Source organism: Schistocerca cancellata, chromosome 4 (assembly GCF_023864275.1).
Source record: "Schistocerca cancellata isolate TAMUIC-IGC-003103 chromosome 4, iqSchCanc2.1, whole genome shotgun sequence".
NCBI lineage: Eukaryota > Metazoa > Arthropoda > Insecta > Orthoptera > Acrididae > Schistocerca > Schistocerca cancellata.
In genome coordinates, this window is record NC_064629.1 from 879,011,739 (window position 1) to 879,031,021 (window position 19,283).

Sequence of the window (19,283 nt, forward strand, 5' to 3'; positions counted from 1 at the left end):
TTTAATGTTCAACATCGCAGGTACGAAAGAGGAAGTGTCTGTACTGATAAACACTTAACATGGAGAGAAAAAGAAGGGATCTTTCTCAAACACATTAGATGGCTGGGAAGGAAGGCGCGTTTTGTTTTCAAACCAGACTTCGCCTTTTGTGGGTAGGCGGATGACCAATGGTGCAACAACTTCGGGTGAATGTGATCTACGAGGAAATTTTGCACAGATGCAGTGACACAGTTCCGTGCACATAAATGTTTCATCTCAAAGCAGTACAACAGCTCTGACCTTCCACGAGTAGTTCTCGGCTGTAATGTTTGTTAAGTACGTTAGCTCATGACGTGCGTAGCACACCACGAAAAGGAAGCAAATTCTCACGCAACAAATCTAGAACATAGAATTTTAAACCGTTAGAACCATGTAACAAAATCTGTCAAATTCAGACGAAAAACAAATTTCGTATGACAAGGTTGAGTGTGCTGCAAATTTAAATCCTTAAATTTAAGAGGAAATATTTACTGATGTAAACATCATTGCGGCATTTTATAAACTTTTTTAGAGGGCCTAGCGATTAGATCACGTGTCAATGAGAAAAACTACAGCATTAATTGTGTGATATGGCAGGAGTTTCATGCTACACAGAACCCGCCACCCAAGCTCCAGCCTTTTGTCTTTCTCCTACGTCCTCAGTCGTGTTTACTGACCACAAAGCTGCGCCAGCGAAAGTTGCTGCCAGGCACAGCACCTCCGCTCCGGCAACTCTTCCATCATTGAGTAACGCGAAAGTTTCTCTGATGCTCTGAATTCAAGGCACGCCACTGAGCGACGTCAGCGAAACACAGACGGGCAGCACAGACCTTAACTTACAGCGCTGAGCCAACGACATTTAATTAACTTGAACGTAAAACTTTGTGAACGATGAAAGGTCAGTCAAAGTGATCTTCTTTCGACAACTATTGTCGCGCTAACATACGCCCATCCTCAATAAATTTTAGTGTCCATTTCAAATCTAAACAAAATTTACCTACTCAAAACAACCAGAAAATTAAATTTCGCCTTTTACCAACATTATACGATATGAATTGGGATATGAGAAAACAATTCTTACAGCACATTTTCAACTGACAAGTAGAAATCTTTCACAGACGGAACGCCGAGTTCTCGAAAAGAGCGGCAACGCATCGTACAGAAAAAAACGTTATCGTGCTGCGGATTCTGGGAGCCTGTTCAAACAGAAACAACTCAAAGATCGTTACAATCATTGCCACTTCCAGACTTAACACACATGAAATGAAAGATCTCTACAGTATCACACATTTCTTGTCACACGAGGTGCGTTGAACTGTACAGTATAATTTATTTCACAGATAATTGAAATTTAAATAAGAAAAAGTAAGTTCTCCACGACAGCCAATATTGTGAGCATCATGGAAACAAAACAGCAGTTTGGACAGGGTCTTCTCATAGCAAACGTTAGCTGCGAGCTCCTCGACATCCCTGATTCCGTAGCCTTAAAAATTGCCATGACTACTCTAGGATCCTACTGCTACTGTTTAAGTGTTTCAGTAATTTTTTATTATGAGTTAACACACATCTTTTGAAAATCTTACGTCATTACTCTGATTGCTCAGGCACTATTTTTTAGAATTTGTTATCGCGCTTAGGTCGAATTCACACTGATGAGCCAAACTTTACGGGCCGGCCTTAGTGGCCGAGCGGTTCTAGGCGCTACAGTCTGGAACCGCGCGACCGCTACGGTCGCAGGTTCGAATCCTGCCTCGAGCATGGGTGTGTGTGATGTCCTTAGGTTACTTAGGTTTAAGTAGTTCTAAGTTCTAGGGGACTAATGACCTTAGAAGTTAAATCCCATAGTGCTCAGAGCCATTTGAACCAAACTTTACGACCACCTGCTCAATGGCTTCTTTGTCCGTCTTTGGAACGAAATACATCACTGATTCTGCATATCAGCGATCCGACAGTTCGTTGGTACGTTTTTGGAAGTATGTGGCATTAGATGTCTACGCACAGGTCCAGGTCGTGAAATTCACGTAAATAACGGGCCGCTATTTTGCGTATGCGGTTAAGGCACCTGATAGCGACTAAGGTAGCTGAAACCTCAAGGTGAGTTCATTGTAATGCTTCTCAGACCACTGTAGCACGGACAATTGTACTGATGGAAGATGACATCGCCATTGGAGAAGACATCAAGCTTGAAGGGATGCAGGTATTTCGATTACTACCACAGATTCCATGCAAGCGCCGGAGAATGTCTCCCTTAGCACAATACTACTCCCACTAACCTGCATCCGTGGCGCGATGCACGTTTCCAGCCACCGTTCACCTCATGACAGCGTGTGCGGAGACGACCATCGACCTAGTGTAGAAAAAATGTGATTCACCTGAAGAGCTGACGCGTTTCCATTGATCGATGGTCGAATTCCGATGGTCCCGTTCCACTGCAATCGTAATTAACCATGTCCTTGGGCGAACAAGTGAACACGTATTGGTGGTCGACTGCGGAGCTCATTGTTCAACAATGTACGATGAACTGTAAGGTCCGAAACCGCTTGTGCGTGCACCAGTAGTGTGTGTGAGAGATGCCACAGATCACCGTCTACCCTACTTTACAGAGCAGACAAGCCTCCGAATCCCACGTTCTGTAAAGAGTCGTGGGCGTCCAACCATTTAGCGCCTAGTGATAGTTTCACTGTCCTTCTACCTCTTTCCGTAGGTCCTCACGACAGCAGCACGTGAACACTCAACCAGCTTCGCCGTTTTCGAGATGCTCGTTCACAGGCTCTGCGTAATAATAATCTGCCCTTTGTCAAAATCGCTTATTTCAATGGATTTCCCCACTTGCAGCCCATATCTTTGCTACGGATACCCCCCCCGTCCGTGTCTGCTCCGCTTACATCATTCTGTAATCGCGTCACGTGCCTGCAACCCCACCACACGGCATCCAACGTCACGGTGGGCTGTGCTCATAATATTTTGATTTATCAGTGTATTTGCAATGCCATATCAGATGTGGTGCAAGAATTTTTATCTTGTAACGTTGCATTGATACTTATTAATTTAATAACTTAGCAACTGCTTCTACAGTGACCTAGTAGGTGATCTTCTGTGTTATTCGAATCGATGAGCTTTCTGCGAAGATAGCCTGCTATACCTCATAATTGATGACGATCCTTTCAACTGGAACAGTGTTTCCTACGTTTAGCCGTACAACTACAAACCTGAAGAATAAAACACCCAGTAATTAGAAACTGTGACAAGTATCAATTATTGCGCTTACAATAATTTGGCTGACCGCTGGCCTAGAGATTTAACGCATTAATATTGCGTACCAAGTATTTAAAAAAATATTCTTGGCACTTTTTGTAAATGAACAGCTGGGCTTGTTGAACTATGTTCGAGCGGCTCGGAGTGGCCGAGCGGTTCTAGGTGCTTCAGTCTGGAACCGCGCGACCGCTAAGGTCGCAGGTTCGAATACTGCCTCGGGCATGGCTGTGTGTGATGTCCTTGGGTTAGTTAGGTTTCAGTAGTTCTAAGTTTTAGGGGACGGATGACCTCAGATGTTAAGTCCCATAGTGCTGAGAGACATTTGAACCATTTGAACTATGTTCGATGAAAATGTCATTGCCTTTTCACAGCTTTACGAACAATGAAAAATTTTCCACACACGCAACCTGTCGATACAAATTTCTTTGCCTTTTCACAGCGTCACGAATAATGAAAAAAATCCCACACATGCCATCTGCAGATGGAGCGCAGAATTTGATTTTCCATAGAGACATTGATGGAAAGGTTGACGATAGCTTGCAGCCTTCGTCTTCGGCAAAATTTTTATTCTATGGCACCACAACAAGAAGAGATGGTGATTGCTTCACAAGCATAGATCCTTTGCGGATAGAGTAGTTTTGTCTGTGCCGCTTATTTGGTTTTGTATCACCTACGCGATTCACTAGCGACATAGTTTTCTGATGCTGTCCACAGAGAGATTCTAGGCACTAAACAGAAGTGTGTCTGAGTAACATATTCAAAATTCAGAATGCTCTCCGGAATAAATGAACAGGGGAAAATTGGATTGCTCCAAAAAAGTAAAATTCATATTTAGATAAAAAGCAGGAGGAAACATACATGTTGGGTGTTGTTTGATGTCCTTAGGTTAGTTAGGTTTAAGTAGTTCTAAGTTGTAGGGGACTGTTGACCATAGATGTTAAGTCCCATAGTACTCACAGCCATTTTGAAACATGCGTGACGAAAATGAGACTATGGTGCACAATACGCAGCTTTTTATTCATTTATATCTCATTTTCTGATGACATCGTAATCCTATCAGAACGTCAAAGGCTATGGAAGATCAGTTGAAAGAAATGTACAAAGCGTTGAAAAGAGAGTAAAAGAAAAAACTGAACAAAACTAAAACACGGGTAATGGAAAGCATTCGAAGCAAATCAGTAATGGTAAGGGAATTAGATTAGAAAATTAGACACTAGAGCTATTTGGGCTCCAAAATAACAGATGATAGGTGTAACACAGAGGATATAAAATGCAACCTGGAAGTAGCAACGAAAGTATTTCTGAAAAAGAGAAATTTGTTTGTATCTAATATAAATTTAAATTATAGGAAGTCAGGATTGTAATATTTTTCCGAGTGTAACCCTATACGTAAGTGAAACATGGGTAATAAACGGTTCAGACAAGAAGAGAACAAAAGCTTTTCAAATGTGATCCTACACAAGGAATGCTGAAGATAATATTGGTCGATGGAATAACTAATGAGGAGATATTGAAGCGAGGTGGAGGAAAAAGAAATTTATGTCGCAAACCTGACTGAAAGGAGGGACCGATTGATAGGACACTTCATGAGGCGTCGTCAGTTTGGTAATCGAGGGAAGTGTGTGTGTATGCGCGCGCGCGTTTGTGTATGTGTGTGTGTGTGTGTGTGTGTGTGTGTGTGTGTTTGTGTGTTAGGGGAAGGGTTAGAATTTTAGAGGAAGACGCAAGGAACGAATAAGAAAGCAGATTCAAATGGATGTTATTTCCAGTAGTTATGCAGAGATTAAGAAACTTGCACAGGATGCTAGTGTGTAAATCTACTTCAAACGTGTTCAGACTGAAGACAAAAAATAAAATAAAATAAAATAAATAAAAAATAAAATAAAATAAAAAATAAAAAATCTCGTAACACACAACGCACCGTCAGTTACAACTAAAAGCTGGATTGAAAGGCTACAAGACTTGTGTTTTTAAATCAGAATGATAATCCAATGTATTGCCGGAGGCACGGTGCGCATATTAATTACTTACTGCACAGACGTGTGTTAAACCTCCCTCACCTTTACAAAAACTCAGAGACTAGAGTAAAAGGCAATAGTCGTAAGAATAAATTTAATTTTAGTGTAATTATTACAGATTGCTCTTTTTTTCTACATGAACTATATGCAGGTGCGTAACAACACAGCTTATAAGGTACTGCATGACCATACTATTTTTCGCTTTTATGAGAAAATATTGTCAATATCATACAAAGATACTTCTGAAATATGACTCCATGGCGAAAATATTCCAAATGAATTTTTCGGACTTCTAAAGAAATTTTCGTCTATGTTCCGTAGACACCTGAGTACTTTAGTTTCGATATAAAATAGAGTAATGTAGCGCATCTTGCTTGCTTTATTGCAACAAAATTCTACACTTATGATTATTCCCTATTTTTACGTTGTATGAATAGCGAAGTAAAAAAAAAAGGTTATTTGTTATAACAAACATGAAGATAAATCAGTGTTGAGTGCTTAAGAATAGCACCTCTTTCTCTTAGTGTATGTTCCTTGCAGTTGTCGTTTTGAGTATATTGTAAAGTTTGTAGAGATATAGATTATTTTAATGCGTGTGCTAAAAGTAGATTATCATTTTGGACAAATTTTTGTAGACTTACAGCCAATCTGTCTACTGAAGGTTTAGCAACGACGCAAACAGTATGAAATGTTGAAAAATGATTATAAAACACTGAATATCAAGTGTAAAAATAGCGGTAAGCTCTTGTTTTAATTGGTGTTATTTTCTCGACAAGGGATAAGATGAGTCCATCGTGAAAGATTGTTGAACATCTTACGAATATATTGTCAAATTTTAGAGCTAAGAAACTATTAAAATGTAAAAGAAATTTTCTGTTAAAGGAAGAAAGTGTTTACGATGTTTTTGTATCAGTTCATCCACAATTTTATGTTTTATACCTATGTGTGCAATTTTTCTTACAAGACTGATTCTTTTAAAGCGAAACATTAAGAAGAAGGAATCGGGTAACATGTAAGACATAATTATGGACGCAGTGAAATTCCCATATTCGTTTCAAACAGAAATTGCCAGAATTGTAGAGAAAGGACACCTTCAGAATAATGACAACATCGTTGACGCAAAATAATATGTAACATAAGAAAACTTTAATTATTACAGTGTCTCATTTTTCATGTTGCACAAGGGTTTTTTACTCGATAATTGAATGAAACGCTTAACGAGGGAGCAGGATACACGCTCGATTAACATGAAAATAGGAAACTGAGATGAACGATGAAATTGCCTTGGCCGGAAAGACAACATAAAAAGGCAATCTATGATAAGAAACCATTTGTAAATTACGTGATTTTCCTCTAAATTACATTAGTCTTAACAAGTTTGTTCGCGTGGCCACGCCATTCTCCGCAGCAAACACAGAAATATTTGTTTTGTAAGGCGGTTTCATTTAAAACAAATACATCAGTCTTGTCTCTAAAATGATATTCTGCGTTTCAGCTAGCTCTGATACATCCTTACGATGAGAGATGTTAGTGAACTAGTTTTGTTACTCTAGAAAAAGTGTGTTAGCAGTGTAATGCAGCATCCTCTAGCACATACGTATTTAAATGTACGACACTGTACCAATTTGGAAAAATACACTCAGCACAGCAAAAATGTAATGCCTTATACTGGTGTTGCTATCACATACTGCTTTCCCGTCGTAAATATGTACTGACCAAAAGAATAATAACCATAACCATCAGTGCAAGGAAACTAATACGTTATTCGAAGGATTCAAACTGATGTTGGATATTGGAAGGTGGTAATCAGTATTTGAAAATGTATTTACCATTCAAAAGGAAAGAAAAAATTATTGGTGAGCAGCACGACGTCTTAGAATCGCGAAAGGGTTTACAGAAGATTGTTGAACAGACATCCAAGACAGTGGTCACGTTAATAAATTGTTCCGGCTGAAATGCAGTGTTTCGCGGTGTTGCCTGGATAAGGCACTCAGGAATGTACATTCCACTACCCCCACAGTCCTAGAAAACTTTGGAGTTTTTCTTTGCAATATACCCAACAACATATGCTGTCATTTCATTAGCGTAATTCTCAAAAAATCACGACTGGCATACATAAAAATCTCGTCCCATGCGACAATATGTCAACAACAGTGTCAGTTTTAGCATAACTGTGATGTAAGGTATTCCTTGCATGTACAGTAAATATTATTACTTTACGCTGAGTCAAACTATCCAGATATTTCTCTTATCTTCCAACGCTTAACGCCCCATAAATTACGTTGTTTTTACTGCTATTTTCGTCTTGGCACAATTAGAGGAATGGATGGCAACGAATTCTGTAAGAAAATAAATAAAGCATTCCGCTGAAATTATTTAGAGAAATCGTGGAAAATTGAAATCAGTAAATTCTGGAAATTTGTCTGTTACGCCACATTTTTTTTCCTAATACGCCAATACCCTTTCTGCAGTTTCCAATATATTATTAATGCAGCACTTCTGCATCGATAGTATTTTGGAAACAATATGTATCAACCGTACCGCAAGTTGTAATTAATTATTCTCTTATCGCAGTTGTCACATCGAATAGATTTATAGGGTAATCAATCATGTGTTTTCCTTAAAGACTTTCCAAAAATTCCACAGTTAAGTAATGACATTTTATTCCAAGGCCATGAAGTTATTCCAATTCGTATACGGTATACAGTAACATATACAGCGAAAATGGAACAGATCAACCAATGCAGAACAAAAAGTCATAAAACCTAATAGGAAAAGATGTCAAAAAGTACGAAACCCTGTACTCTGGAATTAAGTTCAAAAACGAAAGATGATTGATAAATACCATAATTTCAGACAATACTTCGTTAATTAAGATTATATGCAAGCAACACACACGATTCGAGCCTGTTTGAAGATGTAGGTACGTGATCTAACCCCCCGCAGTCAATACTAATACGTAGAATTAAAATTTTCTAACAACAATTTTAAATGTAGCTGTCGAAAATGTGTTTGATAATCTACAGTTAAGTTGTAAAAGCACACTGAAACAGTGTTTGAGAACTATTGTGTATAATGCTTATGCGTAATTCTGGATTTTCTAATTTTGTTGTAGACTGCGCTATGCGATATACATAACTGGGAGATAATCAGTTCAGTACCGCTGCTTTAACTTTTTCCACTGGCGTTTGCTGAGAATATCTGTGTGAGAGTATAGTTGTGACCTACGAATCCTGTGACTAGACGTGCAGTTCTCCTTTTACCCTTCGCTATATCTATTGGCAATTAATTGGTAAATACGGAGGAAGAACGAAAATGACTGAAGGCCAAATTTTTCTAAGAGACATCCTTAATAGATAAAATACACTTTCTGAGTTTCATCCAATAAATGTCTGCCTTCATTTAATTTCCGTACAAGTTTCCCACACTCAACCCTTTTAAGTGGCAACCTCTGAATACGTGACTGTTATGACTAACGACCACTCGCTTATGGTACAGATATCTTCGGGCGATTTAAATTGTATTTGTTAACACTGCCTGCCACAGGAGAATCAAGAACTACGAGAAATTAATAGTGTTTGTCATGTTAGCGCGTCGAAACCTCAAAACTGCGGGAAGTAATTGTCATCCTCGTTTCTTAGTGAATGTTCCCGTACGCAACTACCTTAACGGAGTACAGAAATTGCAATTCCTGCTGAATATGTTCCCAGAAAACTTGGGTGGTTTCTTTCTTATATGCATGTTAGTGAGTTTGGATGAGAACCAAAGACAGGAGGCAAAGAGTGTAGCAATGACTTGCTTGCATCGAGGATACTACTTCACATTTCAAATATTAATAGCTCGCATTACCACCTGTTGTACTATAAAACTGCAGTGAAGCTGATGCTGCTATTTATGAATGAGGCAAACAGAAACTGACAACAGAACTTCGGTAACGCTTGTTTAGTGCACAATGAAATACATTGTTCGAATTTGATAAAATCCAAATACCTATGGCAATAGAGCGCGTCTTTTCACTGCGGAATGTTTAATACCATCACTTCCGTTTATATGTGCAACAGAACACTGTTAAGCATCATAAACCCCGTCTGCGAGGATGCTTTTCACTTATATTATGTTTTTGTCCTGTGCCATTCATGGGTGAAGCGCAGTAAAAATTACTGTTTACTAGCTCCTGTACGAGCCAATGTCTGCCCAGTCATATCTTCATGGCAGCGACGGATGCTATATGTAGCGGCTGAAGAACATTCGTAAATTTTGCTCTGAAACTTGGTTTATGGAAAACCTGAAGTAGCTTTCTCCGAGATTTTAGGCGTCTTTCCGCGACTGTTCACCAAATTAGATTTTTTGGTGTTTCTGTCACGGCTCACCATGATCTTTGTCCCTCGACGTCCCCCCATAAGCTTACCGCACAGCTGAGCCGTACTGCACGATACACGGTATTCAGATAAAGTCTGGAAAGCCTGTAAGGGTGTTGCAGGGTAGGTTGAGCTCAGAAATAATTGTTCCGAATTAATTAGCATGGAACTTAGCCAAGATGACTGTCAGTTGTTCTTAGATCATAGACTATAGCGAACAATATTACTCATCCTTTGGCTCGGGTTCGATCCTTACTGCCATCCCACGTCCGATTTTTGTATCGCTCCGTTGTTCGGTTTTAGGAAACAAAACGAAGTACACGTTAGGCGACAGCTTCTCTGGCGGACCGCTACGAAATGATTGGCTAACTTTCATCTTAATTTACTCGGAAACGGCACTATGTATGGAATTTTTTTTCTAAGCAATTGTTTCTCAGCACAACCTACCCTGTAACACTCTTACAAGCTTTTCAGAGTGTTTCTGACCATCCTGTATGCAGTAGCAGAGCTTTGTAATCAATCTATTCTGTAGACAAACTATCTATTATCGTGCTAGTTTATCGAAGCCAATCACCTAACTTACCAAGCTCTAATAATTAAATAATTCCTCTTCGTTCGCCCATCCATTGTTAATCCCAGCTATTTGTATTAAATAAATCATTACTCTGGATAGTAATTTGGTCACCCCTATGAGAGCCACGCTAAAAACTTTCCTTTATAATATTCTTAATTCAAGGAAAAGAATCCTCAAGTTTATTCAGTTATACAGTATCCAGCAAAAGCCCCTCATTGATGATGAGATCCTGCAGAGTTACCCAACTATGGTGATGTTGATTGCTACTTTTCAGCCACTGTTCCAAATAATCCCAGACATTTCATACAGGATTAAGATCATGTGTTCAGTGGGAATGTCGACGTGTGTTATGGCGCCTGAGTGTTCGTAAAGCACAGCTGTTATCATCTTGGATGACAGAGTGTTCGTGAAAGTGTAGAACAAAAGGCAACTCTTGATCACCGAGAATGTTCAACTAAGCATTCTGGTTCATGTACATGGTAACTTATGGCTCCAAGTTACACTTAAAGCATCACGGAACCACCTCCAGCCCAAAGTACGCACTCCTCACCCTGCGGGCTAAAGGACTCACTAGATTGTCGGTGCACCCAACGCCTTCTGTCATTTGAGTGGACGCTAAACCGCGAATCGTCGCACCCTACTACATGTATCCAGTCAGGTACTGTCCGGTTGCTGTGTTGTTTGACCAATCGGAGGCGTGCAGCCTCATGTGCCGCTACACGGATACTCTGCAAATTACATTCAAGTGCCTGGCAGAGCGTTCATCGAACCACCTTCACAATAATCGTCTATAATTCCAATGTAGTGCAGTATGCGTAAATAAACGAACACCTATACCTTTCCGTGCGAGCTCTGATTTCCCTTATTTTATTATGATGATCGTTTCTCCCTATATAGGTAGGCGTCAACAAAATATTTTCGCATTCGGAGGAGAAAACTGGTGATTGAAATTTCGTGAGAAGATTCTACCGCAAGGAAAAACGCCTTTGTTTTAATGATGTCCACGACAAATCCTATAACATTTCAGTGACATGTAGTTTCCATCGCAGTGTTTGGTGAGAAACTTGACGAGATGGAACTGCGTTAGAACGGTTCTGGGCGCTACAGTCTAGAACCACGCGACCGCTACAGTCGCAGGCTCGAATCCTGCCTCGGGCATGGATGTGTGTGATGTCCTTAGGTTAGTTAGGCTTAAGTAGTTCTAAGTTCTAGGGGAGTGATGACCTCAGAAGTTAAGTCCCATAGTGCTCAGAGCCATTTGAACCATTTGAACTGCGTTAACTGACAGTAACAATTCTTGTCTGGTTTGGAACCTTTAATATTTTTTTTAATCTATAAATTTTAAAACCTCTCTCACACCGGCCTGATTTAGCTTCACTGATGAGGATAGTAAAAACATGCGTATATTAAGGGAATTTTCATTCACAAAGCAGGCTTATCACATTCACACAGTTCAATACTGTTCTATCCTGATTAAATTGAGCTTAACTTAAATTCCATAAGGCAGTGAAGCAATTTCGAAGTCTCGGTGCGACAAAAATTGTCAGTCGATCTCCTGAAAACATTTGTAATAATTATTAACTTTCGGTGATCACATGAGGAAGACCGGAGATCCGCTGGTAAGACCGTGTTAGCCTATTTATTTGAAATAACTGGATATCTTGAGCATACAAAACGGCAGGTTCGTCCAGTGTAAATCAGACGTTCCCCACTGATCCCGTGCAACACAGCGTAGTAAGCAGACACTGTCAATAATAATCAGTTAAATAGTACGCGAACACACTTACTTTAGTTTAGTTCATGTATTAAATTCCTTCTCATACAGAATCTCATCAAGATGGCGACTAGCTCAACAATACATACATATACATCCTCCTTCTTTCACAACTAATCGGCAAGAATTCCTTCATTCTTTTCATAAGAGAAAACATAGATAGCAGAGCAGCTATTCCATGGAGTAAATGGACGCTCCAATGAATAATTGGGCTTGAGACTACTTTGCATTGATAATCGGTAAGATAAGAAGAGATATTTCGAGATATGTACTGAGTTATATAATTTATAAAATTTCTGAAAATATCGCGGAGAGACCGCTGCAAGAGACATTACAAACCGATCGTCATTGACAAGTTGAAAAATTCGTCTGTGGTCACGGTTGCATGGGAGTTTTTTACGACTGCCCTTCTTAACACTGTGCTGAAGATACGTTTCGCAATCCGCATTGATGCACTGACAAATCGACAACCTCATTTAATGTGTGGTCCTGGGTACGTCCTCCCCTCTGTCAATATGCTTCTCTCCACGTCGGTCCACGTTACTGCGCTGATTCCGTACAACCGTCTGGCACGTACACATCATGTCACCGCTATGATTTTCGTCAGGTGTAGAGGGTCACATGACGGTCTGGTGCCAGTTTTACACCGTCTAATGCGCTCCAAAGTGACCACTGCGCTCTTTTAAAGGTTGTCGTGAGACGTTTATTGTAGTTGGGAGTTCTTCATAAGTTCACATTTCCTTTTGAAACATCTGTTGCAAGAAATCGGCTGCCAATTTGCCTATCCGCAAAACAGAATAATGCAGACACTGGAAAACGTCTCTGATGATCTCAGTGTTGTCGGGGTGTTTAACGTTAATCGACCACTCTTTTTCAAGGCTGGAGTACAGAGGAGGGCGGGAAGCAGAGGAATGCGGGGACGTGAAAAGCGACGTGTGGGTGGCGGGGCGGGCTCGCGGCTACCTGTTGAACAGAAGGCTCGCAGCGATTGTTTGGCCGCATGTGTGGGGGCGCCGACCCTCCAAATCTCATTTGCGTAGCTGGCCGGCAAAAACGACCTCCTTCTAATTTGTTACCCCGGAGCAGCCAGTGGCCGGTGATGGACGCGGCGCGCTGCAGCGCCGGCGACACTGCGTCAGATCAACACTTCCCCTTCAAACTGCTCTCATGTGGACCATATTTGTAGGTCAGTATGCAAGGCTGACTTTTGAACAAGTGTATATTTCAAAATTATTATATTTGCGCCGTGCTCTTCATCTCAAGCACAACGTCTTAAACAGTTTTTTGTACATATTCCAGTCTTTGTCTTTCCCTACAATTTTGGGCCTCTACTTACCCCTCTGTAACTACGGAAGACTTTTTATGACGTTTTAATGTACGAGGCGCGTTCAATCAATAATACAACACATTTTTCTCTGTCAGTTTCGATTGAAAAAATGTCGAGTTTTTTGTGGGACATCATGGGGTATTCTAGCTTCAGCCCCTATAGTTTCATGAAATTCCGATAGATGGCGGCACGATACGTAGTCTTCAAATGACGTCTGGAACGGAGGCGCGTTCCAAGCAGAGAGCTGTCATTGAGTTTTTTTGGGGGGGAGGGGGGGGGGGAACTAGAGTATTGCAGATATTCATAGGCGCTTGTGGAATGTCTACGGAGACCTGGCAGTGAACAAAACCACTGTGAGTCGTTGAGTGAGGCGTCTGTCATCATCCCAACAAGGTCACGCAAACCTGTCCTAATTCCAGTGCGTCGGGCGGCCGCACACATCTGTGACTCGTGCAATGTTGGAACGTGCGGACACTCTCATTCGAGGTGATGTTCTACTGGACGTCTCTGTGGTAGTGCTAACAAATTCGTCCACCAGATAGGGTACTCAAATGTGTGTGGGCGCTGAGATACTGGACACCTAACGGAAGACCATAAAGACCAACGAAGGACCATCTGGTTGGCCCAATGAAGGATCTGTAAGTGGATGATGGGGAGCTTATTGACGCAGCGAGCATACAGACCCTGCCAGTAAGGTTGTGTAAGACCGTCATACTGAAAGCAGAGTGTTGAAAAATAGGGTTTTGCAGCCAAAAGAGTGGGGTTTAAAATGGTGTACTGGAATCCTTAATCAAATCAGCTTCTTTCAGAAAAAAATGTTGCATTACTTACTGAATGTCCCTCGTATGTCCGTTCCTCTATCTACTGTCTTCCACACACCTCTCTCTTCACCGATTCTGTGGAGAGGTCTCTTACTTCTTGTTGACACTTGTTGATGGCTCAGCATTGAAATCTGCAGCATTTTACGGGAGGGCTGCACTTCTGTTTCGTTGAACGATTCTCCTTGGTCGTCGTTGGTCCCGTTCTTGCAGGATCTTTTTCCGGCCGCAGCGACGTCGGAGATTTGATGTTTTACCGGATTCCTGATATTCACTGTACATTCGTGAAATGGTCGTACAGGAAAATCCCTACTTCATCGCTACCTCGGAGATGCCGTGTCCCATCGCTCGTGCGCCGACTATAACACCACGTTCAAACTCATTTAAATCTTGATAAAGTGCCATTGTAGCAGAAGTAACCTATCTAACAACTGCGCCAGATACTTGTTGTCTTATATGTGTGTTGCCGACCTCAGCGCCGTATTCTGAATGTTTACACATCTCTGTACTTGAGTACGCAAGGCTATACCAGTTTCGTTGGCACTTCAGTGTAAGCAGGAGAACAGTATTGTGCTGTCAGCAGGGTAGTATCGGCACAATGTGTCGGCCAGAAGAGCTCGCTAACTTCGAATGTGGATTAGTCACTGGATGTCACCTGAGCAGCAAATCTATCGGGGAGATTTCAACCCTTCTAAAGCTGCTGAAGTTAGTTGTTTGTGATGTGATTGTCAAGTTGAAAGGCAAAGGAACAACCAGGCGGACCTCGTGAACTGACGGACATGAACCGTTGAGCATTGTGGGTAGCTACAAAACATCGCATCAAAGTGTTGCCAGCAGTCCGGCTAGCACACTGACTGTGCGTGGCCGGTTAGTAAAAGTTAGGGGCGCAATGGTGGAACACCTTCTCATAAGCAACACATTTCTGTAACAAATGCTAAGTGGCACTTGAGGTGATGTAGAGGGCGACGCCACTGGACGGTGGATGACTGTAATCGAGTGATTCTGGGTGATGACTGACTTCCTACCCTTTGAGAATCCGATGGGAGGGTTCCAGTTTGGCGAATGTCTGGAGAAAGTTACCTGTCAGTAGCGAAGTATGGAGGAGGTGGTGTTACGATATGGGGGATATAGTCCGCTTATTGACTTTAAGAAAACGCTAAATGTGGAAAGATGTGTACACATTTGACAACGTTGTGCTCTTTGTGCTGTAGAGGAACATTTCGGGGCCATGATCGTTTGCATCAGCATGACAATGCACTTTATCATAAAGCAAACGTCTATGATGCAATGGCTTGTGGACAATAACCTTCCTGAAATAGAATGACCTACCCAGAGCCCCGACGCGAACCAAATGGAATACCTCTGGGATGAGTTAGAAAGTCGACTTATCTCCAAACCCCGGCGTCTAATATCACTACCTTCTCTGGTTTCGACAGATGAGGCAGAAAGGCTGCCATTCCTCCAGAGACCTTCACTGAAAGTATCCCCAGCAAAGTTGAAGCCGCCATAGAGGCGATGTAAAAATGAAGGTACAATTCAAAAGATTTCGTGTTAACCCTCAGCCGAAATATCGAAAGATAAAATACTGATGTTCTGGATTCACGCAGGAAAATTATGAAATATTCTATATGCTGGAAAAACTTCAAGAATAATTTTGCGATTATACGTCCTTCGTCTATATGAATGGCAGTTAATATGTGCCGTGTAGTATGTATCATTTTGCCATGGCATTTATTTTCGGCGAAATAATAAAGAAGGGCTCATAGGATGCTTCTCCTAAACATAGGAATATAGCTTTCCAGAGTAGGGAAATGTCTTATTGAGAAGCAAGTGTCTTCCTTTTCCGTCGTCAGCTGCATAAATGTGCACGTGACATTTTCAGAGCTGCAACCTCTAGAACATTACTGAACGTCTTTATCGGTATTTGTTTCTTCTCTGTAGTGCTTTCCAATTTTGAACTGTGCCTGCGTTTGCGTTAGTCAGCAGAAATAGATGTTACTACAGGCCTAATATTGTGTTACTCTTAAATATGCCCCTGTGTTAATGTCTAGTTGGGAAACAAGGGGAGTAATTGAAGCTTTTAAATTTACTAGCGGTAACATGATGGCCAGTTTATAAATGACACAAAAATACAGAAATAATGCTGAATATAAACTCCCATACAACATTGTCTTAATCAATGAGTCATCCCAACATTATATCATTGCCCTGGCAATTGTTTTGGTTGGAGGTGTGGGGTTTTAGGATAATTCCTTACTGAACGTCATTAGAGCCAGTACCTTGGAATTCTTCATCTTCTCTGGTGAAGAAGATGCTGCCTTTATCACGGCCCATAAATTAAAAAATCCTTGTTCTATTAATACAATATACCTGAAGAAATCAACTAAAAAGTAACTAAATCAGAAACAAATTATTGATGAAGGTACAAATCAAAATATTTCGTATTAACCCTAAGCCGAAATATGGAAAGATAAAATACTGATGTTCTGGATACATGCAGGAAAATTATGGAATATTCTACATGCCGGAAAAACTTCAAGAATAATTTTGCGATTATACGTCCTTCGTCTATTTTCAGATACAGAATCACACTTCAGTTCCATTTTTCCAGACTAATTTTCAATCATTTTCGAAACTTCCGACAATTACCATATAATTCATTCTTACCCAGTGTGCTGGTGGCTTGACTCTATGTTTGCTGGCTTCACAACCCGCTCGAGTTGTCTGGTCAGCGCGAACCATTGCTGGCAAACACTAGGGTGGCTGCCGCAGAGGGCAAGAGTATTCCTTCCTCACGCTTGTAGGTAGAGGTGCTGCTCTTGTGCTGCCCCTGTTGTCAATGGACTTCTTAATGCTGAAAAAATTAAAATAATATTGCAACGGACATAATAGGTAACATCCCACATATTAGGGAAGCAAGAGAAAAAGCTGCCTTGTAGGAAAGAAAGAGGTCAGCAAATGGAAGGAGATAGACCCAGGAAGGAAAGGAATCACACTCTCGAAGGTTGATGGAAGCAAGGTAGCTGACGTCAAATGAGAAGGTAGGGTGATGTGTATACTGCACGATACCTGTATCATTTTCGTACAACAAAAGTAGTAGTTGAAGTAGAAACAACTTCTCGCGTTTTTCCGAAGATAGAGGTGGGAGAAATATCGAAGAACAAAAAAATTAGAGAAAAATGTTTTTCATAGTATCCGTTCCAGGACTCGTAATCGTAGCAGGTACATAAATGGAAAAACGGGGGACATATTTGAAACTGGTTATTATTAAAATACAGCTTATCTTGATTAACGACATGGGCTCTTATAATTAACAAGGTCATTGTCACCACATCAGGCTAAATAAATAAAGCAAATTCCGGATTTATTACAGAGAAAGTTTTCGATGTAATTGTGAACAACAATTCACTAGTTTTACTGTAACATACGGGAGCCAAAACTAATAAAATTATTAAGGTAATCACATAAGAATCATGTTATTTAAATTATTCGGAAGAGCTCTTCATAAACACCGGTGTTTGCTTAGCAATAAGTTTCCGCTCGTAGGAAAATTCAAAGTAAAATATGTTATGCGTTGCAAATGACAAACTGTATAAGAATATCGCTTGCAATACACAAGGCAGACAGCTACATGACCAAAAAATAAAAGTAAGAAAGAAGAAATTGTACTTTTTCTCGAGGTCGTAGGCTAGAAAATTATCGTGTGGTATTATTTGTATATTCCCCTGTCATAAATTAATAAACAACTCATCAGTCACTTAGTTCCTCAGCATATATTTCAGTCTGATTAATACTAGTACGTAAATATAAATGTTTTTGCATAAACGTGTACACTATAGAGACAGAGCTTAATTACAAATGTCCTAATTACGTGACTTGCTACGTCTGGGACGCACAACACGGCTGCTACGTTCAAAAAAAAAACAAAAATTTTGATATTCACAACTATTTCCCCCTTAATGAAGAGGGACCCATATCGCCTAATAAGAAGCATCATTCACAATTATAAGCATAAGCCTTGACTAGCAATCTACGTATCTGCTAATGAACAATTCTAAAACATTTCGTTGTCTTCAGATAATATCAGAAGCGCTATACATTGTAAGAAGGAAGAGTTATGCAGGATGCTTCGAAACTTGAAAGCAAAACGTAAGGAATGGATTCTTCATATAACAAGAAGAAAAAAGTCTTCTAAACATGGGCTCTAAAATGCATACCTTAAGCTCTATGAGCAGTGTTCAGTGTAAGAGATATGTTTCACGTAGTGAAGGTGAGCAATTGCTCTTATCTCTTACCGTATGCACTTTAGATCGTTTGTTTACTGGTTATTTCTTTCCTTGTTTTTGTCCTTACTAACACCTATGAAAGTACCGATTCATGCATTCCACAGTAAGAGGTATCAGAACGATTTTCGCTTGTAAATTTCGACTCGATCTTTTCCGGATCAGGGTCGCCCATCCAGATTTTCCCTTCTCCATCACGCTGAAAGTATGTAACATCATCAAGGAATCATTCTGTATAAGCGGAACAGAGACGAATAGGAACTTCTCTGGCGACGATAAGTGCTTGGAATGGGTAAATCCACTGACACGATGGACTTCAGCACACACAGCTGAACATTGGGCTTCGCAGCAGAGGACGGCTACGTGTTCCCATCTCGACCAAACGGCATCGTCAGTTAAGATTGCCGTGGGCATAGGATCTTCTAGATTGTATCGTGGATCAATAGAAACGTGTCGCCTTTTTGGATGAATCACGTTTCTTGTTACAACAGGTCGACGGTCGTGACCCTATACTCCAGGGACGGGCAGGAATCCTGCACGTGTGCGGTGCACTTGCTCGCACGCGTGCAGTTAACAGGTGTTCTGCGTGCACACAGGGGCAAGCTGGCCACCCGCTTATCCCCCCCCCCCCCCCCCCTCCAAACCTTCTGTCCGCTCCTTCCTGTGCAATGCATTTTGTTTCCTAGCTTGCTTTATTGAATGAAGGAATAAGATTAGTAGGAGTGCTTGAAAGATATCGTGGTTTGAAAGAGTACCTATTACCTACGATACGTTTTATTTAATTATCACAGGTGGAGTGGAACAAAATTTCTACATACAGACAAACGCAAACAGTTACTTAAATTTTCATCCCTGATG